This window comes from Lycium barbarum, chromosome 9 (assembly GCF_019175385.1).
Source record: "Lycium barbarum isolate Lr01 chromosome 9, ASM1917538v2, whole genome shotgun sequence".
Lineage (NCBI taxonomy): Eukaryota > Viridiplantae > Streptophyta > Magnoliopsida > Solanales > Solanaceae > Lycium > Lycium barbarum.
This window is the reverse complement of record NC_083345.1, coordinates 45,799,543-45,819,698: the sequence shown is the minus strand read 5'-3', so window position 1 is coordinate 45,819,698 and position 20,156 is coordinate 45,799,543. Positions and strand designations below refer to the sequence as shown.

At 40.9% G+C, this 20,156-nt stretch overlaps 1 pseudogene; it reads right to left on the bottom strand.

The window, feature by feature from the left end:
- Positions 1-357: 357 nt before the first annotated feature.
- Positions 358-20,156, bottom strand: part of LOC132611911 (beta-glucosidase 12-like) — a 55,866-nt pseudogene continuing 36,067 nt past the window's right edge.

Below are 20,156 nucleotides of genomic sequence, written 5' to 3'. Positions count from 1 at the left end.
TGGAATCGATCAAGAATCAATAAAATAATATTTTGCATACAATTATCATCTTCTTCACTTCTAATGAAACCTCTTCTGCTGAAATAGATGTGTAGTAATTGAATTGTGTAATGAGAAGCCATATCATATTGTTTTATAGAATTAATCATAGTTATCCTGGATATATTAAAGGTACAATATTAGTACAGAAAGGAAATGGTATGTAAAACCATGTCTATATTTGTAAAACTCATATATGGTTCAATAATACACTCATTTATATTGAAGCCAAATCATATAAGGTACAGATAAATAGTCACGACAATCTTTTATTTTATTTGTAATAAGATACAATAAAAATGAAGCCTCAGAAGCTCTCTACTTAAGAAGAAACTTTTTGACCCAAAGCGCAGATAGTTTGGGATATCTTTTTAAATTACCCTTAGAATCAATGAAATTAATCCCAAATCTTTGTGTGTAACCTGAATTCCATTCAAATTATCCAACAACGACCATGCAAAGTAGCCCTTAACAACCACACCATCCCTGTTACAAACAATCGTAAAATATTAGCATAACATTTCAGTATAAAATTATTTTTCCCGACTCCCGTTTACAATTGATGAAAAAGAGAAATGAATTTCTATGAAAATCTAAGTTTAAATAACATTAAGTACTAACCATACATACATTTGATACAAAAAGTATCAAATTCCAAATCTGACCATATAATTTCTTTCTTCGTGAAATATCTAAAAATTCTTTTTTTGTGAGAGGAATTAGGCAAAGGGTGCACTCACTTAAAGGCGGCATTAAGGGCCAAGAGATGACGACGGTAGAAATCTACCCGTTGAAAATCATTCACTCCTTGCTGAACCTTTGTAACATTAGCATCACTCATTCCTTATCACAAACCAAAACATTTGTGAAGATAAATTAAGAAAATCCAATTCAAATAATCGCATAAGAGACTTTTAATGGTTAATTCTACTTTACAGTTTACATACCATTTTATAAATTGTGGGATTTTTGTAGTTTTTCTTCGTGTAGAGCAGTAACTTGTGAAGACCCTCTGGGACAACCAAAAAAAAAATGGTCGAGCCCGTCTATAGTTAACCCCCCCCCCCCCCCCCCCCCTCCAAAAAAAAAAAAAGAAAACGCAAGAGTGAAAATAAAATTCGCATGGGAAGAATAAGGTGTCTTTTACCGGTTCACCGATGAGTTTTCCATTTTTTTCAGCCGCAAAATCTAATGATTAAAAGAGAGACTAAAATTAGAAGAAGAATAAACTTACATATATGGGGAAAAATATACTAAAAGATCAAGAAGGATATTCATTCACTATTTTAGGTCATGACATTTTTAGGACTTAGTTGTCTCATTTACTCGAGAATGACTTGAATAACTAATTTTCACTTTATAGGGGGAATCCATATTGGATGCATAACTTGAAATGTAGTAATCTAGTCCCAAGAAATCATAGGAACCTTTCATCATCTCGGCTTGCTCAGTTGGGGATTTTGGTGAGCGATCTCCCACAAGTCTACTCATATTTTTTGGGTAGTCACCATAAGTTAACGGATCTATATACCTACAAAAAAGAATACAATATAATAGATATTGAATACTTTTAGAAATAACTTAATCAAACATATTTGAGAGGTTAAAAAGTGTACTAACCATCCAGACATGAAGTCTATGGCTCGTTTAGCAGCTTCTGCATCTTGTTTATTCTTAGCGTACGGTTCAAACCAATTAGACACCAACACAATGCCTATCTCACCCTTTTGTGATGAATGTATCATATATTTATCAAATGTAAATTTATTTTAAAGGTTGCAAGCATTTGTTTGCAAGAAGTTTTCAAAATGTTTCTTTCACATTCTAAGGATGACTTCAATTCCTAATTATATGTGTTTACCCTTAAAATGGATAACAATTAAATTTGTACGCGGTTTAAAGGATATGCAGTTTAATTTAATACAAATGATTATAAAGCAATAAATAATGGTGCAAAAGAGAATTAGAACAATCAAACCACGATAAAACAATGATTGGTCCTAGGGAACAACCGATCGGTTGGCTCGGGTCCTCGGAACTGAGCTGTGTTACAGTGGTCAGTGAATGAACAATTGCAGAATTCTTAGAGAGATTGATAAACACTTGGAATCAGATTATATTGCTTAGTATGTTTTGTCCGTCTAAAAGAACTTGCTCAAAGTAAAAGGGGTCCTCCTCTTTATATAGTAGAGGAGGTCTAAATAAGGTACAAAATCTTCTGTAACTGACAAGCGAAATCGGGGCCGCCATATCCAACAAATGGCGGATATTTAGGACCCTCATTTATCATCGTTAACCGCCTTCTCGTCCTATCATGATTTTCAGTTTCAACCGAACTCAGTGACCCGGGATCAGATGTGCTCGGTCTTGCTATAATCCAATGCTTGACCTTGATCTCGATTGTGATTCGTCCGATCCAGCAACGACCATCGTGATCATAAATGTCTTATCGGGAACCGAGGATACCCTTGCCCTCTGTTTTCCCCGTCTACAGATAGTCCCTACATTTTCCGGAGGGAAGAATTAACTTTAGAAATGGATCCGAATAAAGCCGAGTAGGCCATACCTAGGTGCCTTGGAAAAGACATTCCCATCAATTCCATGCACTCTGATCAATGTTAGCTCATAATTACTATAGTCACCTAATCAGTCTCGAGAATCCGCCCCTTGTCAGAACTCTTAAATCCTTCAAAACTTTTTATACTTCCCATTATGTAAAGCACACATGCTTCCTTCTTGCCATGCACTTTGAACCTAAACCCTAAACCTCATCTTCTAAAAAACCTTTTCTTGTAACTGCCAAGTTCTACATTCCCTCCTGAGTCTTGAACCTTTCTTAAACCATTATTTTTCTCCGCTTGACACTACACTTTCTTCTTGGTCATGACTTCTCTACCGTTGCTAACGCAAAGTGCGGACCATTCTTTGTCACCTCCACATTCACCGCTCTTGTCAGCAATGGGAGCGACCAGCCCTGAGGAGGAGTTGGAGTTCCTTGCGGCGGACATTCTTCCTGCCGGTTTCAAATACGCGAACGATTGTAACATATCTATCTAGATTCTGTGGAGAAATTTGAATCCTTTATCGACAATGCCACCATCCCTATAGTTCAAAATAATTGTATCCTCGGTGCAAATGTCGACGTCCCGCCAGTTGAAAGTGGGGGTAAGGGTCAATCATCATGTTGTTGGTTATTCGATGGTCTACACCTACCCCTTTGCTATCGAGTTTTCGCTTCCCATTCCCCAAGTGATTGAGGACTTCTGTCGTCGATACCACATTTGTATTGGCCAAATTGCTCCTCAGATTTGGAGGCTCATGTACTGCCTCAAAATTTTAGCCAACATAGTTGGGGTTTCTCTTACCCTCGACCACCGGATCCACATTTGTGTACCTCGGGTAATTCGAGGAGGTGTAGTTCATTTACTCCCCCGTGGAACACGAGGTCTCATAGATCTGGAAGATAACTATGATAGAGGATGGCTACATCGGTTCGTGATAATTCGCATGGACCAACTCCACCGCTCCCTATCCATAGACTTCCTAGAAACATGGAATCATACCCCGAATCCGGTCGAACCTAAGCTTGTAATCACTATCTTCGAATGGGTAGTTGTACATTTAGGCGCCTCTTGTGATGTGAGCCAATCATGGAGGAGCATGGCACCCGAAAGGCGGAAAGGAAAGAACGATGGTAATGTTTACTCTATTCGTGGAACTCCTTAGTCTGTTTTTCCGTTTATATTCTAACTCCGACTCTTCGGTTTTCAGGGCTCCCGACGAAAAGGTCTTCAAAAGGAAATAACATCGTCTTAGAGGATGTCGGGGATATCGAGGGAAGAAATACTACGGCTGCGTCTAGATGGAGAGTCCCTGCAAGCACTTCGACCGTTCCTTCAGGGATAGGCTCTCGGGTCAGATCGCGCTATCTCTTGCAGACTCGATGGGAGCGGTGATCGTTCTTGACGAGGAGGATCTACCGGAACAAAATAGCCCTGGTTCGGCTAATCCCGAGGACAATCCCGGTGCTATTTAGCTAATGTTTAATATTGTACAAGTACCCAAGGGTATAGACTGAAGTTCTCAACCTTCGGTTCACTATACCGGTTCAGTATTCCTTTCTGTTTCTAGTTTAGGATCATAGGTTAGGCCTTTTCATTTTTTGGAACTATTGTAATCGAGAAAATCGGACATTCATTATATAAAGAAAGTTAGTAGAACTTGTGGATTGGTTTTTTACCAGCTTTTATCGAGTGCAGTTGGCTTTTACCCTCCGTTTGAACTTTTCTTTTCGTTCATGCTTCCGTTAGGTCGAACTTAAGGATACCTAATCCTGTAAGTTTCGAAATAATGTGGGAAAAGTCAAAATGTCTTATCAACCGTCACGTCCGTCTGACTTCGGCCACATGTGGCTTCATTATTGGCTGAACCGTCAGTTATCTGATAAATGCTTTTTCGTCATTACTTCGGCCTCCGATAGTATTGATCCGATTCGGTTCCTTCCTCTATAAGCTTCAGGCGAGTTTGATAAGTCCAAACATCGCCTCAGTCACATCATTCTGACACCGGACACGCGTCAAACCCTGATAGGCTAACTCAACGGTTACAGAATGTGAACCCTCTCGGTTCCACTATATAAAAGTTTAAAATGTTCACTTCCATCTTTTTACTATTGATTTTAGGCTCTTCCAATTTACCGTCATTTTTCTACCCATTCCTAAAATGTCCAAGTCTTCATACCTTCATACATTCATTCTCCTCACCCAGATCTTCTTCTTATCATTATCAAGTCTTCCCCAGATCTTTATATCTTCATCTCCCAATTTCCAATCCTTGTTATTTTTAGAAAAATGGTGAAGACTTCAAAAACCAATCCCCAAGATGTTGCTACGGCCTCCCGTACCGAGGGATATTCCTCGACTGCTGAACTGGAACTGCCCATGTCAAATTTTATCTCCAGCACCTACTCATCAGACAGCGACTTTAAGGTCAAAAAACCCTAGACGCAAGGAGATGGGGGTGAAGAAGCGTGGAAATATCTTTGCACCATTACTCCGGACAAACTCGAAAGGGTCTGGGAAGATTTCGACTGGAAAGGGAAAGACATAGTCATTTTCGGCCCCGAGGAGGATATCACGACGTATGTGAATTGGTATCTAAGTGTTTAAACTTATCCTTTAAAGTTTGTCCCTCTCGATTCGATGGTCGTAGAATTTTGCAAGAGGTACGACCTCTGCCTCGACCAGATTCACCCTTCTTTTTGGAGAATTGTAACACTTCTCTATTACTTTACGGTCAAGGTGAAGCAGCCCTTCACCGTCAACCATCTCCTCCAGTTATACAGTCCCCGAGTGTTTCGGGGTAGATTAATCAAGCTCACTCGACGAGCTAAGAAGGCCTCTTTTTCGTGCATCGATGAGGATAGGGATCGAGCATGGCAGAGCAGGTTCGTCCATGTGAGAACCGAGGACCTCATCCCTTCCGATCAGCTTCCATTTCCCGAGAAGTGGTACCTAAAGCGTAAGTGCATCTTCCCCTAAGTAAATGAAAATTTTTCTGGTACCGTACTCTTAAGACCGTAAATTTCGCTTTTATTTGCAGTCACTCCTCAAGTTCTAAATGCTGTTCCAAAATGGAACCTTTGGATCGAGAGCATATGTAGCCAACTCCCTTATGCTGAGCGCAAGTGGCGGTACTTTCAAAAAATAGATGGGAGGCTCTTCATCACGGTGAGTACATTAGGCCAATAGTTTCCTTACTTCCTTGCTCAATGTGTTGGTACTAACCAGGCCCCTTTTTTCTTTTGTTTTGTAGGCTTATCAAAGACCACCATACTTCAAAGAAGCGCCAAGGCTGGTGCATCGGGATCATCTTCCAAGGGCGAAGCTACCACAGAGAAGGAGAAACATATTAAGAGAAAAATACGATCTCCCGATCCTTCTGATGATTCTGCTGAGGGCAAAAAGAAAAGGAGGATGGTGATCAAGGTCAAAAGGAGCGCCTTTCAAAAGACCACCTAGAGTAGGCTCAAATATGAGGATATTATGTTATCTCTGTTGTCCATCCACTGAGATTCTCGGAAGATATCGATCCGGGCTTCCAAGCTTCGAAAAACACTAACCAAGAGCTGAAAAGCTCGAACGACACTGCTCCATCATCGGTAGTTATGGAAACTGCTGACCAAGAGATGGGAGTCCTTGAGGACACTGTCATTGTGCTCTCCCCCATTCGGGGCTCCAAAGAAGATTCTGCTGCTGCTGCAATTTCAAAGGATGCCTTTCATACCCCGGCCCAAAATCCTCATAAGGAAGATTTACTGCATCTGGCCGGGGATGTAACTATATTGGTTGAGGCTACAATACACAACCTGGAGTCGTCATCCCGATAAACACCTGCCCATTCCGAGGGCGTCGGTACGGTAGAGAGACCGACGGATCCATCCCGGTCTTTCGACTAAACCATCGACCATCTGTTCGATAGTGGAGAAGCCGGTGCTGTAGAGGACTACTCCGAGTTTGGGCACCTGACAGTCCCTAGGAAGGCCGCTCCATTCGGGATCACCTCTGGACCCGTGTTAGAGAAGCAATTCCCTGCCCCGAGCATAGATCCTAACCATATGAACAAGGTTACATTTCTGGTGCCGGCAGATGTGAACATATTGTCCGGTCCAATCAGAGTGGCCAGTTATTTACATGTTTTGGCATTCGAGGAGGACCTGCAGAAGATGAACTAGGTCGACGAATCGTGCCTCTTCAACGAGGCCCAGTAGGGCATTAACCGAGTATGCCTCATTTAATTTTATTTTTACGCTAAGTTCTTGCTTCTTCCTCTTATCCTAATAATTAACTTCTTCTTTTATCTTACACCTCCGTGCTCCATCACGAAAGCTTTCTTCCATTGAGGATGGAGGTGAACCATCTCGAGGATAGGCTCCGGGAGCAGACCCAGCTGACGGAGTCGTATAAACGATTCTACGAACAATAAGAGGAGTATATCAGGGATATGTCCGACCCCTCCACATTTCAGTCAGATTTGAAGAAGGCTGAAGAGGAACGTGACCTCTTGGCTGAGAAGGTAAGGATTTTTGAAGTTTACAACAATCAGTTAATAGTTGATGCTAATGCCATTACTTTTCAAGCCCAGGAGAAAGTAACACTGATCGACCAGCTCCGGTCCGAGCTTGATTGACTCAAGGCTGAGCTTGGAGCCTTCAAAAGCAAAATGGACGGCCTTGCCTCAAAGAGAGATGTCCTTAAGGAATATTTGGCATCGATCAAAGAGACGCTTCGGGTAGCAGAGGATAAGGTCGGTAAGTGTTCTAGGCTTAACGGAGAACTCCGATTGCACCTTGCTTCGGTTGAGATAAAACGTGATGCCCTTGGCCGAGAAAATATCAAGCTGAAGCGGAAACTCGACCAGGACCTAGAGAAACTCTCCGATGTTGATGAGATGTTGGCACAGTACAAGGCCGATGTTGAATCGACCGAGGCTCAGAGCAGCGCCAGGGCTGAATATATGTGGTGCTTATCCGGAGGGAGACACTAGAAGAAGTCCAAGCCGGGGGAGTAGATGTATCAGCCATGGTTGAGGAATCCAAGAGGCGCAAGGCAGAAGTGAAGGTCAAGTATCATCCCGAGGAGTCAGACAGTGATGCTCAGTTGGACAGAGGTTCCGGTGGCTCAGATGAAGAATAGGCTTAAAAGCCTTAAACTCCTTTTCTATATTTTTTTTGTCTATATGTAATTTTTGTGCTCTTTTGAGCCCGAGGTCGTTTTTCGATCCTTTGTAAATATTGTGGATATACACACAAAAGTTTTTGTTCGGCTTTATTCGATATCTCTTATTGTTCGATTATTCGTTTATCCTTTCTGCTCAGGATTTAGATCAATCAGTCATTTGGTCTTAATTCAGACCGACGTGTAATGTTGCCTTGGAAAAAATTTTAGAAATAATTCTGAGACCGGTAGTCTCTTAGTTTTTATCGGTAGCAGTTTATCGACTATGTAAGGGCCTTACTTTCCTGTTTCCATACTCAGACGTGTCCGAGTTGACTTTAGTCTTTAACAATTTGGACCGTAGTCTTTAATAATTTTGACCATTGTCTTTAATAATTTAGACCTTAGTCTTTAACAATTTAGACCGTAGTCTTTAATAATTTAGACTGTAGTCTTTAATAATTTAGACCTTAGTCTTTAACAATTTAGACCGTAGTCTTTAAAAATTTAGATTGTAGTCCTTAATAATTCAGACCATAGTCTTTAACAATTTAGACCCTAGTCCTTAATAATTCAGACCGTAGTCTTTAATAATTTAGGCTTTTAGCCTTCAATTTTATACTTCGGACTTTGGGGCCCGGTACCCTCCAGATGCATCACGGTAACCGAACATATTAATATAAAAGAGATGGTCATACAAGGATGATACTTTTAAGGAAAATTCTAAGTTTATTGATCGGATCGGGGCGAACGATTACATTCGTGTCTACAATAGTTGCCATGGTAAGAACAGACTAAGCGGGCACGATTCAATCGATTGTTTGGCCTTTACAATGAACCCTACCGTTCAAGCCTTGGCTTTGAATAGGTACCGGGCATGGTTGCCTTGGAATTTGTGATTTTTTTCCCAAGGTATGATAGTCCCTGAGTACTGGAGGCCGAAGTATGAGGTCTCGAGTACTATTGACCGATCTCTCTAACTTTGAGTAGCACGTTGTATGGCGCTGCCTCATTAGAAACCTCATCGGAAAACCCACTTCAAGACAAAACCGGATGTAGGAATAAAGAGTGCAATATGTGCTTTCAATCCTAGCTCTATGGCTTCTCGTCATCAAATGTGTTGTTCTCGACGTCCATCCTTGTTGTATACCTGCAAGGTTAGTCTCAAAAACATGAAATGTAAAGAATAATTCATACCTTAACAGTAGTATCGTTTCAGATGGCCAACGTTCCAGTTGTTCTGTAGCTGCTTTCCATCTCCAGACTCGAGCTAGTAGGAACCTTTCCTGGTTATACTGGTGACTCTATACGGTCCTTCCCAGTTCAGGCCTAATTTTCCCTCGTTGGGCTTCTTGGTATGGAGCATGACTTTTCGCAGGACCAAGTCCCCGACCTGAAAATGTCTGAGGTTGGCTCTCCGGTTATAATATCTTCTCATCCTTTGCTTTTGATCTGCTAATCGGAGAAAGGTAGCCTTTCGTCTTTCGTCCACTAAATTTAGACTGGCAGTCATTGCCTCGTTATTCGAGGCCTCCATAGCATATCGGAATCTTAAGCTCAGTTCACCGGCTTCGACAGGTATCAGTGCCTCTGGTGCATATACCAGGGAGAACGGGGTTTCCCCGGTGCTAGATCTTATGGTCGTTCGATATGCCCACAAAACCTCGAGCAGAATCTCCTTCCACCTGTGTTTTGAATCGATCATCCTATTCTTTAGGTTTTGCAATATGGTTTTGTTTATTAACTCCGCTTGACCGTTTGCACTTGGGTGATATGGGGTTGACAATATCTTTTTGATTTTGCTCTGCTCCAAGAACTTACTAACTTTGCTGCCTATGAAATGTTTCCCGTTGTCACAAGTGATTTCCGCTAGCATCCCGAATCGACAAATAATATGGTCCCAAACAATGTCAATAACTTCCTTTTCTCTAACCTTCTCGAACGCCTGCGTTTCAACCCATTTAGAGAAGTAGTCCATTAGAAGCAAAATATACTGAGCTTTGCGTGGAGCCTAGGGTAAAGGCCCTACTATATCCATCCCCCATTTCATGAACGGCCAAGGGTAAAGGACCGGATGAAGTAACTCCCCCGGCTGATGTATCGACGGGGCATGCCTTTAACATTCATTGCATTTTTGAACGACATCCTTTGCATCTTTCTCCTTCTCATTCCAGTAGTACCCGACCCTGATAAGCTTTTGTACCAACGATTCTGCACCCGAATGGTTTCCATAAGTTAAGCCGATCGAGTTCACTTTAGCATGGCCGGTTTCTATTACCAAACTCATTAACTACACCACCGCTCCAGAATTGAATTCTTCAGATTCCACCGATAAGCCTAGGTTTGGCAAGGCATTGGCCTCATTGTTCTGATCCCGGGGTATGCGCTCTAGTGTCCACTGTTTAAATCGATGCGGTACTACTTGCAACTTTTCCAAGTATCTCCGCATCCGGTCGTCCTTGACTTTAAATGTCCCATTTACTTGATTGACTACGAGGAGGGAATCGCATTTGGCTTCAATGACCTCGGCTCCCAAGTTTTTAGCCAGTTCTAGACCTGCAATCATAGTCTCGTACTCCGCTTTATTGTTAGTCAATTTCACAGAATTAATTGATTTTCTTATTACGTCTTCAGTTAGGGGTTTAAGAACGAACCCTAGCCCGGACCCTTTCACGTTGGTGGCACTATCCGTGAACAAGGTCCAGACTCCAGAGCTAGTCCCACAGCCGACCAATAATTATTTATCGACCTCGGGAACTATGGCCGGCGTGAAGTCGGCCAGTATTTGACATCCTCTATTGCCTTTATCTTGTTCGGATTGATCTCTATTTCTTGGTTGGATACCATGAAACCGAGAAATTTCCCCGAGCCAATACTGAAGGCGTATTTTTCTGGGTTTAACTTCATGTTGTACTTCCTCAGTATATCGAAAGTTTCCTCCAAATGCTTTAAATTATCCTCTGCTCGCAGGTACTTAACTAATATGTCATCAATATAAACCTCCATTGTTTTCCCTATTTGGTGTTCAAACATGCGATTAACTAGGCGTTGATATGTGGCACCAGCATTTTTTAACCCAAAGGGCATTACATTGTAACAGTGCATATCGAGCCTGGTTGTGAAAGAGGTTTTCTCTTGATCCTATGGATTCATATGTATTTGATTATACCCGAAGTAAGCATTGAGAAAAATTAGCATGCCAAGCGCTGCCATTGCGTTGATCATTCGATCAATGTTAGGCAAAGGAAATGAATCACGAGTTTATGCATAACATTCCTTAAAGGGTACGACGTTACAACACATATAGGATGACATTGAAAGTAAGGTTTCAACTTCCTAGATGCACTCAGTAAAGCAAGTGCTAATTTTTCTAAGTGTGGTTATCGTTTTTCAGCATCGCCTAAGGTTCTACTCACATAATAAATGGGAAATTGCGTACCTTCTTCTTCTCGAACTAGGACTCCACTTAACGATATCTCGGATACTACCAAGTAAAGGTATAACTGCTCATTCTCTTTTGGTGTATGCAGCAACATAGGGCTCGATAAATACTTCTTGAGTCCCTCCAAAGCCTTTTGACATTCGGGGGTCCAGGCGAAGCCAATTTTTCTTCTTCAATATCACGAAGAATCGGTGGCTCTTGTCCAATGATCTGGAGATGAAGCGACCCAGTGCGGCTATACGTCCGGTCAATCTCTGTACTGCCTTTATGTTTTCTACTACAGTGATATCCTCTATTGCCTTTATCTTGTCCAGATTGATCTCTATTCCTCGGTTGGATACTATGAAACCGAGAAATTTCTCCTAGCCGATGCTGAAGGCGTGTTTTTCCGGGTTTAACTTCATGTTGCACTTCCTCAGTATATCGAAAGTTTCCCGCAAATGCTTTAAATGGTCCTCTGCTCACAGGTACTTAACTAACATGTCATCAATATAAACCTGCATTGTTTTCCCTATTTGGTGTTCGAACATGCGATAAACTAGGCGTTGATATGTGGCACCAGCATTTTTTATCCCAAAGGGCATTACATTGTAACTGTTACACCTCGAAAATTTCTCCGTGAACGTACAATGAATAGAACAACGAAGAGTATGAGTGTACGATGTTTTACTAAGAAGGGGATGACTACTTATGAGTTTTGAAAATGCGACAGTTCCAGATTTGCACTTCGGCCTAGTTGGTCGTAAAATAGAATACGGCCCATAAAGTGGTTTACGGACCGTAAACTGCTATCGTCTTTCAACATTCCGAAAATTCAATTTTCTGCCAAATGTCTAAATGGTTAAATACGACTCAGAATACGTCTCAGAATATGACTCAAAATACGATCGTAAATCGAAATACGGCCCGTAAACTGTGACCGTAAACCACCATGACCTCCATCAAACCATTCTGGTTCTGTTATACTTAAATATGGTCGTGAAAGATGGACCGTAAACCATAATACAGCCCGTAAACTGGGTTTACGACCACTGTGCACTTCGACTACTGTGCACCCTTTTTCAATCCATTCATTTCATTTTCACTCAACACTTCAAGAAACATCTAGAATACTCTCTAATATTCATCCACAAGAGAAGCCAAGGAAAATCAAGATCAACAACACTAAATCCATGAAATCAAGAGTGTGAAACTCATCAAAGTTCATCTACACCAAGAAATTGCAAAGGAAGTGAAGTAGGGTTTTTGGTATAGAAGAGTATTGCTACTCAAGGATCGTTCCTACCACATCTAAGGTAAGTTTTATGACTTTCTCATGATGATTAAAGTATTTATACGTTGAAACACTTGGATTATAGAAGAGTGTAGTAAATGGGTCATAAAATGTGAATAGTGCCATAGTTGAATGATAGTTGGATTGAATTATGAATGTTGATGATTTGGGAGTATAAATATGTTATAAATGACGTGTAGACCATGAAATAGGTGTGATGTATGAGAAAATGCGATGATGAGCTAAAACCCATAAATGTGGAGAAATTGGAGAAAAATGGTGGAATGTGGTAAATGTAGATAAATGACGATTGTTGATATGATATTGTGAGTGTTGTTGTGAATGTTTGGTAGTTGAAATGAAACATGGGAAAAGTAGTAGAAACAAAGTAAATGCTACCCAAATTTCCCTAGAAATAGTAGCGCGTTCTTCTCGTCGATTGACTAATGATGGTACGAATTCTCTCTTGAAGGTAGAGACGTGACATCAAAGGAAATCAAGCAAACGATAGCATAGTTAAACGACAAAGGTATGTGAGGCTTATCTTTTCTTTCAAAAGGCATGAATCCTTCAAGCCTTATATAATCCTTCTACAAAAGGAAGCCTATGAGTCCTTTAATATATTGAATTACATATGAATATGATGGTGATGATAATGAGCTAGAGTATAGCGATTCAAGAAATTGTGGCATGATGTTCCTATATGGCTAATGATGTTATCTTTGTTAACACTCACCTTATGCTCTATTTCCTTCAAGGCGAGGCACGATACTCGTAAACGTTCATAACATAATCGGGGGTTCACGACCTTACGTCACCCCGACATAGTGCGGTTGCCCTTAAAGCTTAACGTATGCTCTTAATGCTAATATATGATATGTCTATAAGATGATTAACAATGCTAGTTTGTAATACGATGATGATATGTATAAGATACCAAGAAATAATAAGATGATGCTATGTTATGAGATGTGTTATGATTGATTTTGTGATGATAAGATTCCACCGTGCCTATTTGGCCGGGCATGTCACCGCGAATGCGGGCAGCGTATGATTCCACCGCGCCTATATGGCCGGGCATGTCACCGCTAATGCGGGCTGCTATGTTTATGCCGAGCCTAGAGGGCCGGGCATGATCACCACTAGTGGGCGGCATATGAAGATTAGCCGGACGCGGGTAATGATGCGGAGTATGATGTGACGATGTACGTGATGAAGTATGTGATGATGTATGTGATGATGAATGTGATGATATATGGGATGTGACAAAACATATACTATGATGATGTAAAATATGATATATGTAAAAAGTATGTTGCTTATAACACACAAGCAGGTTATATCTTTTCTTATGATTCATTATGCTTCTATGACATTGTTCATTTCATTCCTGCCTTACATACTCAGTACAATGTTCGTACTGACGTCCGTTTTCTTTGGACGTTGTGTTCATGCCCACAAGTAGACAGGGAGGAGACATTGCTCCGGACTCTTAGAAGCTATTAGCTGACTGAAAGCACTCCCTTGTTCCGGAGGTGCTCATGGTGAATCTTTTGTGTACAGTTGTATGTGTAATCTAATAGAGGCTCGTAGATACTCAATGTGGGTTATGTGGTTTCACGACGTGGATATTGTGTAAATATATTGATATATGTTATTGTATAAAAGCATTATGTTTTGTAATGAAAAGCAGTTTCTTTTGTAAAATGAGCATGAAATTGATAAATGATTGTTGAATGAGTCTAAGAAGTAATAGCACAAGCGGTGCTCGGTGGTTAGCCCCGGGCACCCGTCGCGGCCCCTAGCAGGGTCGTGACAGAAGTGGTATCAGAGCAGTTCGTCCTAGGAAGTGTCTATGAGCCGTGTCTAGTAGAGTCTTATTTATGGTATGTTGCGCGCCACATCAATAAACAAGAGGCTACGGGGCATTTAGGAAAATGACCATCTTTCTTCTTATAAGATCATGTGATAGAGCCGTGTATAAGATTTTATCCTCCCTAATAGTGTGTTGTGATTTCAGAATGCCGCCCAAGGGAAAATCTATAGCCGCCCAGAAGGGCAAGACTACGACAAAGACGCGGGTAGAAAGAGAGCCTCCGGCGAATATTGGAGCAGGCGAGTCACAAAATGAGACTCCATCTAGCACTTTCTCTACCCCGCCTAATGTGGAAGAGCAAGGAGGAGGTCCAGCTCCAATTCCTCCGCTGGTTGCTTCGGGTTAACAAATAATCGAGGCCATTCAGTTATTGACACAGTTGGTTGCCGCCCAGGCACAACGGCAAAATGCGGGCCCGAGTGATCGATTAACTAGTACTAGAGCCCGTGACTTTGTGACTTTAAACCCTCCGGAGTTCTCTGGGTTAAAGACGGAGGAGGATCCGCAAGGCTTTATCGATGAGATATTGAGGACTTTTAAGATTATTCATGCCTCCGAGACTGAATTCGTGGAGTTGGCCTCTTATAGACTCCGGGATATGGCAGTCTTATGGTATAATAATTGGGTATAATCAAGAGGACAGAATGCGCCTCCACCCGTATGGCAGGAATTTGTGGATGCTTTTATTCGTCACTATTTACCACCCGAGATTCACCGAGCTAGGGCAGAGAGATTTCTAAATTTGAAGCAAGGAAGTATGAGTGCCCGGGAGTATAGTATGCAATTTAATTCTTTGGCCAGGTACGCCCCGGCTATGGTGGCTGACATGGGAGATTGTGTTCACAGATTTGTGAGTGGTTTGGGACCACATTTATTCAAAGATTGTTTGACGGCTTCATTGCAAGATGGGATAGACATTTCCCGTATACAGGCCCATGCCCAGAACTTAGAGGGGCGACAACAACTATCGAGGAGTGATCGTGATATGGACAGGAAGCAAAGCAAGAGGGCTATATCTATGGGAGCGAGCAGCGAGTACAGAGGGGGATCGAGGCAGAATTATTCTAGGCAGTCTGGCCAGACGGTGACTAGCATACCTCCCAGATTTCCAGATAGAAGATTTGACCGCTCATTTCGCTCGGGACAGGGTCAGAGCTCGACGGCTGCAGGTTCCCAGTTTGAGGGTGATTAGTCAAGGGAGACCCCCAGTTCCACGATGTAGTCGGTACCGTAAATTACACTCAAGGCCATGTCGCTAGGACACAGATGCCTGTTATGTTTGTGGGCAGACTAGGCATATGATGCGAGATTGTCCCTCATGGTATGGTAGAGGTGGGGTTCAGCCCACAGGTTCAGCAGCTGGTTCCTCGTCAACGCGCCCGGTAGGGTAGGCTCCCCAGATGTCAGCAAGCAGAGGTAGAGGCAGAGGGGAAGGATGTTACACCCCAGAAAATTTCGTTTTACTAAGGCTACAGACGACTTAATGTGAGCTCGAGGAGGAGCAAATATTACAAGTATAAAGAATGAAATTCCACTGTAGTAGCATGAGTATGATATTTGGAATTCGTACAATATGATTGGAATAATACGTTAAAAGATATATAGCCTTCGTAACCGTAAGCTGAGGTGGGGCCCACATGATGGGATTTTTATAAAGGACATATGATAAGTTATATGGACAATATATGTAAATTTAAACACAACTCAAGAAGGACCCTTGAGCCAAATCCAAGTGTAAGCCCTCCAAAAAGATGTTTTTAAGTTACGTTTTCGGGTGATCTGACTTCGGGAGGCCATAACCCCATCATTATTTGGGAATTTGGGAAAACTCCTAAAATTAAAGTTGTATATAATTGAAATACCTTTCCAACCATAGGTCGTGGGCCAGTATGTGACATCGGGATAAAGAGTTATGGACGTTTTAAGGTAGAAACGTCAAGTTGGGCATTGAAATGGGCCCAACCCGATTCCAATCCGGGTCAGGCCCATTTCCCTTGTTATTTAAGGGAAGTTTCATCCTTATCCTCCTCATTTTCAGACCAAAAAGACCCAGAAAATTCTAGAGAGAGAGAGGGAGGAAAGCCTTAGAGAGAAAAACCAAGTGTTGATCAAAATCCGAGCCCCGAATCCCGAAGCTCATGAAGAGAAAAGTGTTGTACGTTGTGTTGCCTTCAATTTGAGCTAAAAATCAGCCAAGAAGAAGAGTGTTGATGTGGTTGCTGCATACTTAAGGTAAGATTAAGGTCCCTTTTTCATTGTTAATAAGTTTATTTAGAGTTTTAACGGATTAGAACGGAGAAAATAGCGTTATAAATTCGTTTGTTGTTTTATTGAGATTTATGGATCAGGGGCTGTTTTAGTTGGACTAAATGGATGGAATTAGCTGAGTTATGATGTGTAATAATTTTTGATGTTGTTGACAAGTTGTTGTTCTTGAATTTGGGAGAATAAAGTGTATGAAGATATCATATACAAAGCGTATACCGGGTTGTTTTTATTTGATTTTCGTGGTTGTTTTGTGACAATATTTTGGGGCTGTTTGGTGGTTGTTATGAATGGTTTTGTGGGCTGGAATATCATGGGATTGGCTGTAGTTGTTGTTGTTGTTGTATTTGTTGTTCTACTATAGATATATCAAAATAAAGAAGTGTATACAAGCATTGGTATACGAATGTATATTGGGCCGTTTTGGAAGTGATTTAAGAATGGATTTAATTCTAGTTTGATATGAAATTGTTGGTGTTGTTGTTGTTGGTATTTTGATTGATGTTTGGCTAAATTGGAATCTCGAGGATTGTTAAGTTTTCAGGGGAAATGCTGCCCGAATTTCGTTAAGTTTCATTCGTACTTGGATTGGTTAGTAAGTGATGTGGATGATCTAACTGTGGCTTATGTTATCTTAATTTTAGACCTACGAGCTCGAGAAGTAGACGTTGGACATTTAAATAAGCGTTAAAGGTATGTAAGGCTAACCCTTCTTTCTTTTTGGCATGATCTTTATGAAACAAACAGTCGACGTATAAATATGACTCCAAAGAAGCTCCTATTCTTAAAGCCACTAGGATGGCTAATGTTCTTGACTTCCAGAAGCTATTTCATTATGTCTTGATACGTGTATATGATTCCAGAAGTTCTATTTTAATATAATCCGTAGTGACATTCGAAAGGTACTTGATATGACTATCGTCTAAATTTTCAAATGATGGTTCATTTTGATTATCTTATTAAGTCTCAAATATGATTTAATTTGCATATGGTTGCTCACTACTCTACTCGTGCATGCCTCAATACATCTTTCACTGAGTCCCGGGCCAGGATACGTTCTCGTGCACAGTTTCACTGCATTGTTCACCGAGTCCCTCACTAGAGGGTCGGGATACGGTATATATACATATATATATGATGATGTGATGGTGTGATGGTGTGATGATGTGATGGTGTGATGATGTGATGATATGATGAAGTGATTATGGCGCCAAGGATGGTATGTGGCGACCTTATTCACCGTGTCCCATAATGGGCCGGATATGATATATGATATTGATATGCATGATTTTCATTTCATAAGGCAAGTGTATTGATATTTTAAAATTCATACTTGTTTCCGGTAATCTCTATTTCAGTTATGATCCTCTTTATTGTATTTCATGCTTTATATACTCAATACATATCTCGTACTGACCCCCTTTCTTCGGGGGGCTGCATTTCATGCCTGCAGGCACAGATAGTCGGTTTGGTGACCTTTCAGCATAGGACTTCCACTCAGCTGTCTTGGAGAGCTCTATTGTTCCGGAGCCTAGACTTTTGATACAGATCTTATGATGTATGTATATGTTTGCCCAGGGGTACGGCAGGGCCCTGTCCCGTCATATTTCGCTATCGATACTCTTAGAGGTCTGTAGACATATGTGTGAGTTGTGTATAAGTTTGTTCAGCTGTGTCTATACGATGTGCTATGGATATGTTCGTATGTAGTGGCAGCCTTTTCGGCTTGCGCATGATATCGATATGTAGTGGCAGCCTTGCCGGCTTGCGTATCATCTTATGATTTGATCAGTTGTGACTCCTCAGGAGACAGTTATCTGGACATATATATATGATGACGTTATGAACCTTCGGAGTTCTTTTGCAAGTTTCCATATTGTTCATAGTTTCAATTTGGCTATATCTAATAGGTACGTATATGAGTGTCCAGCTCGGGCACCAGTCAATACCCCTGGAGTTGGGTCGTGACAAAAGTGGTATTAGAGCAGTTCATCCTTAGAGTGTCTACAGACCGTGTCTAGTAGAGTCTTGTTTAGCGGTGTGTTGTGCACCACATCTATAAACAGGAAGCTACAAGAAATTTAGGATGTTACCTTTCTTTCGTATCTAAGATCGTGTGATAGAGCCCAGCCATAGGAAATGAAATTCCTTATACTAACCCTTGATTTCAGCAGAAGGACGGCATCGACAGGAGAAAGTGACTGATGATATTGGAGTCTACAAACTACACAGGTAAGCAACGGTGGGAAAGATGCATGTCGGATAAGGTAAGAATATTGAAGTATGATTGAAATGTAAAGTTGAAGAATGAAAGGAAAGGTAGATAGGAAGGTATAACAGGACAGATCACTAAAGAATCAAGTACGTCTCGAGGTGTGATATATGAGGTAAGTTTCGACATCCTTATACTTTTACTTGAAATTGGGAGCCTTGTGTGGCTATGATATGATATGAAATATACATATATATGTTGGCCCTGTGAGGCATTGTTGGTATTTCCTGCGTGCAGGTTTTGGGATAAGTAAGAAATACAGAGGAAACTCTGCCAAAATTTTCCTAGAAATAAAAAGAGAATGAGATATTAGTTCGTGATATTCTTGAAAGGTCGTGTCAACAGTAATGATAGGATTTGACCAAGTTACAAGTCTGACTTCGAGAAATAAGTTAACTGTTGAATTGATGGTAATAGTAATTATGAGGTAAAGATCAATATGGTAAAAAGGAAATGTTAAGACAATTTGGAAGGGCTTGTGATAATAAAAGATGATTTAGAAAGGGTTGGCAAATCTTAATAGAGTGTTATGTTGAGATATCAACTGAATTGATCAGTAGGGATAAATTACGGCGAGTTTATAGTTAAAAGGAGTAATAGTATGATTGAGACAAGAGTACGGAGGAGGAAGAATTGTGATGAATATGAATGTATTGATAAGACAGCTTGTGAGATATTAAGGGTAAGATTGATCAGAAAGGGTTAAGTACGCCTACTCCACAGAGTGTAATTAAACCATAGTAAGAGTCGTGAATCCTTAAGGTTAAGAAGTGTTACACCATAGGGTTAATTACGAACAGGATATTATGGGAATACAATAAGGATTGTTATGAAAATGAGTAAAGCCTAGTGAGGAACTGACTAAAGGATATGACGTGGTCTATACGACTGAGGTATGAAGGCAAATGTGAAATGGAAAGGCAAGGTATAGAACGAATGAGAAAGACTTATAAAGTTCTTTTATAGGAAAGGTTCAGAATACAGATTATGTGATAACGGAAATGAAAGCGAGCACAACAAAAGAAGAAGTTAATTGAAAGAAGGAAGCGAGCGAGATAACAGTGCAGTAATAAGTTACGACATGTATAGCCGAGAACACGAGTAATATAAGTGACAGAATTGTGAAAGACCAAAATACAGAAAGATGAGCAATGAAGCAGAATAAGTACCAGAAAATGACTGGTATGATAAGAACAAATAGGGATGAACAGAATACGGAAGGGATTATGCAGAAGTAGTGTTTTCCGAAGGGTACAGAGGTAGCACGAGATTCC